Source organism: Dreissena polymorpha, chromosome 14, assembly GCF_020536995.1.
Source record: "Dreissena polymorpha isolate Duluth1 chromosome 14, UMN_Dpol_1.0, whole genome shotgun sequence".
Taxonomy (NCBI): Eukaryota; Metazoa; Mollusca; class Bivalvia; order Myida; family Dreissenidae; genus Dreissena; species Dreissena polymorpha.
In genome coordinates this window covers 73340244-73349475 of record NC_068368.1, presented here as the reverse complement: position 1 = coordinate 73349475, position 9232 = coordinate 73340244, and the positions used below count along the sequence as shown (strand labels likewise).

General features: G+C 34.5%; 1 long non-coding RNA gene across 1 annotated transcript; it reads left to right on the top strand.

The window, feature by feature from the left end:
- The first annotated feature begins 519 nt into the window (after positions 1 to 519).
- Positions 520 to 4247, top strand: LOC127857054 (uncharacterized). The gene is made up of 3 exons (XR_008038293.1): positions 520 to 648; positions 1340 to 1493; positions 3363 to 4247. It is a non-coding gene; the product is annotated as an uncharacterized LOC127857054 (long non-coding RNA).
- Positions 4248 to 9232: the final 4985 nt, after the last annotated feature.

The window sequence follows — 9232 nt, the reverse complement described above, 5'->3', positions numbered from 1 at the left end:
GCCTGTTAGGACTTCACATACACACATGAACCCCATTTTTACAGAGCGCAGCTTATTGAGATTATCATTTCTATCAGATTCATGAAAGAGCACGCAGGAACTATTCGATGAACAGACAAACATTCATAACTGTTACATATTTCTTTCACAAAGCTACCGGTGCATTACTTTATCAAAATATTCGCCCAAAATTATAGCTTGTATAACTTGTATGTTGGCTTTTTAAGTTGATTAAAATACTTTTCGCCATAAGTAAATTACATGTTAAAGTACTCTGTCAAATTTTTAACAACTTTCCAAAAACGCGACCCACAATTATAAATAAATCGCAATATAGGCCAATGTCTCAATTCTGTTTCCTTGTAAAAGCAGAAACAAATGTAAAAAAAACACGGTCACGACATTTTATTAATGACCGATTACACTACTTAACAGACAAATCAATTTCATGCACTGACCTGTTTGGCACATGACCCGTAACCTTCCGGTGTTAAGGCTATTTAAAGACGCGCGCGCTAGGTTACACTCCACGTTTCATTGCTCAGTCGCACAGGTCGAGGCTCAAGATGACACCGGTGAAAACAATGTGCATGATAATCGTTGCCATGGCAATTTTGTCGATTTTCCAGTCCCGAAATCTTGTTCAAGGTAGGAAATAACTATATAACTTTTGTACAGAAGATCTGATACAAGATGTTAAATTGTAAACATAATATTTTATATAAAAAAAAACTTATAATTTTAGTAAATTGGTTATGTTTGTCTTAAATAGTTTTTTTATTATTGAATTATGCACTTCGAAAATAAATAAGTTACAAAACAATTATGCTATTGATTGTTATAATAATTTTCATAATTTGATGTTTATGTATTCTGTTTGAGAGTGCTGAATGATTTACATGGCTAAGTAACTTATTCGCAAGCATTAATTACATGACATGCCAGGCAGGCAACACCAGTTAATTGTATTTCGACTGTTACATTAAAACGTAAGACACCTGATTCGATTCTTAATTAAAAATAAAAGACTTTTGCCAAAAAATAGCTTCATTTTAATTGTCAGTTTGTTTTTTCTTCCATTAATATGAATTGCTCGTTTATCTTTATTTTAAACGTTATTAAGGCATTTATCACTCATAACATCAATGCGTCAAATTCCTCATTAATTGGCTTTTCCTTTTGAGGAAACCATCTTTCAATAAAAAATCGATAAAAGAGTCGTTCCTGAATAGCTTGTATGTACTAATCTGGGACGACACTAAACGCGCACGCATTAAACCCAGTTTTCGCAAAACGAGGCTCTGTATAGTGAGCTGATTGCATTTCATCCCGTCTGCAGCCCAGTCAGTGGTAAACAGCCCAAGTTTTCATCGTGTTAACTTCCGCACGGGTCCAGACGGACGACCGAACCTTGGGGGCATCGGGAACGAGCTGGACGTTTTTTTCGGCGGCGCTGATCCTATGAGCACCGGAAGTCGAGGACCCTTTATGAGGTAGGGGCTAGTATAATGTTGTTAGTGTTTGCATTTGCTTATACGTTGTTGTTTTTATCACGAATTATCAGCGCTTAAGTGTAACGGCGGCGTTTATTTGTCAAGCGCTGTGAATCAGATAATGACTAATTATTTCATCCTTCTGAAAGTTTATTCAATAGCATTCAATAGCATTATTTCACATGGAACGCCTATTTGTGTACGTGGTACAAAATTATTTGTTTCAAAGATTTTTTTGGTAAGAAAACTCGTGAGTAGGATATTAACTATACGTTGCTTCCGACATTGAAGTATTTAATAATTATTTGGGACATCAATTAGTGATATGTACGTTATAGAAGTTTAATTTTCATTATTTGATTTTCAAATAACGTCGATATCTTTAACTTGTTGTAACAAATATGGATTTCCAGGTGAAAAATAGATTTAAAAAGCATTTGTTAATGAAAAATATGCCCCTGCTTCAGAATAAAATAATTACACCGTGGATTATTTTTTAACATCAGACACGTTTTGTGTTTTGGACCAAAACGACAAATTTTGTGTAAGAATTTGTTCCAATTTGTTGTTAGAACCCCAGCACCCTACATTGCAACGTATTTTGTTAAACAATACAAATATTTTCAATATGACGTGTATGACCCTACCAAATAACATCAGATTCACATGTTATGCAAAAAGAAACGGACATATGCATCGTGTTATAAACTGCAGCCACTTAGTCTACTGGCACATATTGTAAAAGTATTAACATTGTTAAGTAGGTTTTAAATGTCTGTACATGTACGACATCCATTTGTTTACGGAAGTAAACGCTTATCAATTGAGAATGATGATGAATGTATGTGCGAATGTTTAGTTATCGTTATACAAAATAAAAAAACTATATCGTTTAGATGGGAATTAATTAAACCGCAAAGAGTGTTTACCGCTGGTTGAAGATTGCACAGCAAGCTAAAAATGAAATAAAATTAAGCTGGTGTGCAACACATATACATCTGACAAATACAGTGGTGTGTGTTAGTCATCCAGTGATGGCGTCTTGATAGCAGTCAACTTCCTCACACTGACTTACATCAGTTACACAATTCCGCAATATACAATTATTAAATTAGTAGCGCTCGCTTGGTCATTGTCGGTTGCGGTACTACTTAAGTATACTCGAATGTACCCCGGTTACGGAAAATAGACTTACACGTACCCGGCCAATCAAGACTGTACCCGAGTTTTATTCCCGTAGTAAATCTGATGTCGTAAAACGCACTACGGAATACGTAACAGAATTCTCCTCGAACAAAACCTTACATACCATTCTTTTTGTAGTAGGAGTTTCGATAATATGGAGGTCATTTTACAAAATATAGACATAAATATTGCCATAGTTAATTTGAAAAAAAAGTAAAAAACCACCGCTTTAGCGTTAGAATTCCCGCGTACGTTTTAGTACATTATCGTACCCAAGGTACATTTAAGTATACTTAAGAGTGCCCGGGGTACATTTAAGTGGTCCCCGAGTTAAGATGACCAATCGAGCTTTAGCCTGTCGTAGGTTGAGTTTTCAATCTTGGTTTTGCTATTTCCAATTATGTGTAAGCAATATACATTAATACGTGCAGACAAATATGTTTTAAACACGATTAACGGAATTAAATATCCGTTTTACTGATCTCTGACTGCACATTATTGAGATACTTTGAATTTGGTATGAATTTGTTTGCAGTCTTGTAATGTCTTGTAATGTAGGACAAAAATTCGGAAAGTGTCGTCCTGGATGAGCCTGCGCGGACAGCGCAGGCTAATCTGGGACGACACTTTACGCACATGCATTAAACCACATTTTCACAGAGCATGACGCAAATTTATTTGCAGACCACCTCCTATGATGCGATTACCAGGACGGTTTAGAATGATCTTCTGGTGAAATCATATTCCTTACTGTCATTCCACTCGCTGTCATCGACTCATTTATTTATTCCTGTATGTTGTATAGTCATGCTTCAACAAATGTTTATGCCATTTTATAAATATGTTTGAATGTTTTTGTTTAGGTTTTTTATTAGAATTGATGTTGTTTTTTAATTAATCGTATCGAGTTTTATGTTTTAGTTTTTTATAAGGTCTTTATTACATTTTTTTAGTTTTACGTATTAACTTTATAATGATTCATTTGTTATAGGAAAATTTTTGAAATGATTAATAGGGAACTTATAATGTTTATTGATTAGTTGTATGGACACGAAACATGTGTTTTAATTTAATGTTCAAATGTTTTTGTGTGTTGTTTTCTTGTCGCACATACGAATAATACAATATAACAGAGTCGAGCTTTCATAAATTGAGCTGCGTTCTGAGAAAACTTGGCTTAATGCATGTGCGTAAAGTGTCATTCCAGATTAGCCTGTGCAGTCCGCACAGGCTAATCAGGGATGACACTTTCCGCTTTTATGGTAATTTTAGCTTCAAGAAAGTCCCACCTTACCGAAAATCACGTTTAGGCGGAAAGTGTCGTTCCTGATTAGCCTGTGCGGACTGCACAGGCTTATCTTGGATGACACTTTACGCACATAAATTAAACCCAGTTTTCTCAGAACAAGGCTAAATTGTCTACGTTTATCATGTCAGCATTCTCAAATTCAAAATCGTCACGTGATATCGCATGCAGTTTCACTCAATTATAGATTGTGTTCATTAAAGGACTTCATTGATGGTGCATTTAATAACGATCAGATATGTTGTTCTATAATTGTTCGATAAATAAACGTTATATTTTAAAACAATATGTGTGTGTTTTTCTTCATAGGTTTGGTGATTTACATTAAGTTAGTAAACTTAAAACCGGAAATCTCACATAAGAACAAGGTATAGGTTGACTGCACCCAGCGTGGACCACAATACGTCAACAATATCGCATGCCGAGTCAATAGCGACGCAATATTTCATCCAAGTCGTTACAAAACATGAACAGTTAGTGATTGCACGTGACGTTAAATCTCGGATATTTTAATTTAAAGGGAGCCTTTCGCTTTATATTGACTAATGTAAATATTTGATCTAAAAAGCTTCAGTAAATAAAAAGAATAAAATTAAAAAACAACTTTACTGGGCTCGAACCAATGACCCCTGAAGTAAAAGTAAAACGCTTAGACCACTCGGCCATCCGTTCTCAAACATTTCAGCGACGTATTTTATACTTAATAAATAATTAAAGGCAATTATCGTAATATCACAGAATATATAGAGGATATTTGTTGGATTCGGTGGATTATCGATTTTAATTCACGAGTGATCATAGAAAATAATATTTTCACGAGTGGCGCAGCCACGAGTGAAAATATATGTTTTTTATGATCACGAGTGCATTAAAATCGATATTCCATCGAATCCAACAAATTTTCTTTTTATTTTATGCCTTTTTTAACAGTTTATATACATTGTTAAAGAGTTTAACTAAAGAATTTCGCTGGGATAATGACGTCATTTCGTCAAAGAAATGACGTCATTTCACAGTAAACAGTGAAAATTATCGATAATTTTCACTGATAATTTTCATTGTTTAAACAGTGAAATTATCAGTTTTAATTCACTGATATTTCCCTATAAACCACCGGAAAGCATAAAATAAAACGACTACAACAAAACTCTCTCTAAATAATTAGATCGTTTAGCGTTTCAACGTATATAATGTTCAGATTTTTTAAATCGTCAAAAGATGGATATAATGGATATTTAGAGCATGGTAAATGTTTAAAATTAATGTCCATATTAATATTTCCTCACAAATATCATTACTACAACGAAAATTTGCGTAACTGAAATGATTTTTTTCAATTTTGTCAATTTATTAAAACGTGAAAAGGTTCGTTTAATAGATCGTATAAAGTTATTTCCGATATTTGTAGGAAACAAGAAAATTGTCAAATACACATACTGTTTTTTAATAAACGTAGGTAATTGTTTTGAGTAGATAATTGTCCATTCGATTTCATAGATGTACACAAGCGACATGCTCGTGTAGTTACGGCTCTCTAGAACCAAACCCTAATCTGCAGTAAAAGTTTATATGAATCGTGTTCTGAGAACACTGAACATAATGCATGTACGTAAAGTGTCGCCCCAGATTAATCTGCACAGGCTAATCAGGGACGACACTTACCGCTTTTATGATATTTTTCGTTAAAATGAAGTCTTTTCTTAGCACAAATCCAATTTTGGCGGTGTCGTCCCTGATTAGCCTGTGCGGACTGCACAGGCTAATCTGGGACGGCACTCTGCGCACATGCATTAAACCCAGTTTTCTCAGAACGCGACTCATGTCATCGTCTTACTAATAAAACAATTAGCATAACGATCGACGCATCGCTGAATGTGATATTGTTTGGCAAACGCCACTCTTTACATTCTACAAACATTTTCTGTATTTTAAAATCCTTTCAAAATAACGCATGACGTGGCTTAGCATTATTTGTACCTCAGGAGTATTGCTTCGTTTTTATAAGTCCAGCGCAATCCAGAGAAATAATTTTATGATATCATAATATGCAGTCCGCACAGGCTAATCAGGGACGACACTTTCCGCAAAAACTTGATTTTTGCTAAGAATAGACTTTCTTGAAACGAAAAATATCATAAAAGCGGCAAGTTTCGTCATTGATATGCTTGAGCGGACTGCACAGGCTAATCTGGGACGACACTTTACCACGGCCGTTAATCACGCGCGCCACCTGTTTTTTTAGATGCATTGATAAATGAGCCAATTCTACTTCCGATGTGGCGTTCAGGCCCGGAATTATTTAAATTTAACGAATAATTTTACAGGGTGATTAGGTTTTATATGTTTTTTAAAAACATATTTTGCATTTTTTTTAAAACTCGGCCAATGTAGTGCGATTCAGTGACTTTAAATTCATCCAAAGATGTTCGGAAACATACAATCACAATCCATTTGGAAACGTGAGGACCTTTATAAGTTATAGCATGGTGGAATTCGTAAAAGCAAATCGATGTCTTTTGCCTGCGTGACGAGCAAATTCCCAGCCAATTAAATCGCTCATTACATAAAGCGATTGCTTTCAACCTGTACAAGTAAATGCGTGCTCAAAAACATCGGCATCTAGTCGATATAATAGATAAATCTGCATATTTCAAAAAGATAGCCAATGCGAAGGAGGTGGCGCTTAGATTATGGGGTTGCGCCTATGCATATTTAAAGCTATTTTAAAGTAAAGTATTTTATGTTATGGTTTTATTATGTTTACAGGACTTACATTATTTTTCGTAAGTTTACTTCTTTAGCACATTTGAGTCGCGTGCGTTTTTAATGTAAAAAACGTAGTTTTATAATAAAGTCTTGGTGGATTTAAACATTCGTCTTTATAAGATAAGAACATTGAACATGTATAATACAAAAAGTTCACGGGAAAAGACCGAGCTATCTTCATTTTTTGGAGTTGATTGTGGGAAAAACAACATATATGTGCTTAATTATGATATATCGACCTTGGCCTTTTAGTGAATTCAGCATTTAGATCAAGGGGCACAAATCATCTTAAATTTATTTCGTGAATTAATATACTGTATACAAATATTGCTGTCGATGAATTATTTTTATAATGTTGAACATTCAGTTATTGGTTTTATTGAGTATTACAATTTTTTGGTATATACATGTATTGTACAATATGTTTTATTCATGTTGGTGACTTCCTAATTGAGTTGATCACTTATATATTTAAAAAAACAACATCTTATTTATCATAGAATGTGTTTATGTTTTGTAAAGATTTGGGCCTTCGTATGTACGTTGAAAAATAAATTAAATATAACAAATAACATAATCTATGAAATCTACGTCATGTGCTAATGTCATTGCGATACGACTGTTAATTGATACATCCTGCATTGGCGCCTTCTCCTATCATTAGCGCCATCTCCTTAGCATTGGCTCCATCTCTTTTGGAAAAATGCACAATTATCTACTACGTGGACAAGAAGCCATTATTTTTGTGCATGTAGCATCTAATGTATGTTGTACGCAGTCGTTAGTGATTTAATTGGAAGGATATTTGTTCGTCATACAGGAAAAAACTCATCGAAATGCTTTTTAAAACTCCATCATGCCACAACTTATAAAGAATCTCACTTTTATAAATGGGTTGAGGGTGTATGTTTCTGTACATTTTTGGATGAATTAATCTTCGCTGAATCGCACTACATTGCCCGATTTTAAGAATAATGCGAAATATGTTGAAAAAAAAACACAACATAAAACCTAATCACCCAGTAAAATTATCCATGAAATTTCAAAACATCCAGGCCTGCACGCCACCTCGGAAGTTGCATTGGCTCATTTATTAATGCATCTCAAAAAAAGAGGTTGCGCGCATGATTAACGGCCGTGTTTACGTACATTCAATAAACCCCCTTTTCACAGAGCACGGCTCATATGGTAGTTCAGGTTGAGTTGTCAAGCATGTATGCAACACTCGTTCATATTCCTATATGTCGTCGTAAATTCATGACCGGACCCCGAGTAATATGACGAAAAGAAATTTAACATGAGAAAAAGATTAAAAAATGTACCATGTCGGTGTTAATCGCATTAAAGAATAGTGTGAGTCATTTCGCTGGTTTGTACAAATAAATCCATCTAATCGTGATGTTACAGACTTTATCAGCAACATTAGAGTCAATGCTCACATTGTATCATAAATTCAGAACACAGCACGTTTTAAAATGTTATTTTGTGTTCAGGCATGTTCAATTAAAGATTTAAAAGTGCTTATTAGTTTTGCAATTTATGAAGAGAAAAACCACTGGAGTTTGCAGACGAAATTTTATATTAATGTTTAACTTAAGTGCAACATAAATGATACATTAATTTATTATTGATTTATCTAATATGATTTGTATCCCAATGTAAATAACTGTATAAGCCATTATTAATACATTTTAACATAATCTTTCATAATTTTATGTTTCAGTGATACAAGCCGCGTCTTATGCCATGTGCGGCAAGCGTAACTCCAGCCCAGCCTGTGCAGCCGCGCAGTCTGGTCATGAGCTTCCCTGTCCGCTATAAAGTCACTCAAGGTTAAGTGGTCTCATGCACAGGCTGGTCTATGACATACTACCAATTTGCGGCTCAGATATTAATTAATTTATTTACAATACGTTTAGTTTAATAAACACCGGCTCGTGCTTGACCATATTGATTACCATGAGCGTTACCGTGATACGTAGAAATTGAAACAATGACACCCCTTAATATTTAATTAGAATACAACTAATTACACACTCCGAGTTGGAGTGCCGGAAGGACGTCATTGATTATCAATTCGATAGCTAAGATTCAATGTCATTCGAAACGTTAGGCAAATATAAAATATTGATCGAGCACTACCGTTTCCCGAGTATTTCGTGTTAGAAAGCAAGTGAGGCCCATTGATCATACAAATTGAATAAACTGCCGCGTCATGTCTCTTCTAACAATGGCGGATGACGTATAGATATGCACCCTGGTGGCGTTCATTCACCTCATTCAAATATACCAAAGGCTGTTAGCATAAAACTGTTAGTGAAGCAAGAAATGATTACCAAATTGACGGAAGTAGAGTGCACAAAGTTTATTTACAAAAACCACAAATGATTGAATACAATAAGTGTGCGTAACGGTTTTGATAGATTGATAGAAACATGTTATTCATTGGTATATACGATTTTAATAAAATTCAACACAATCG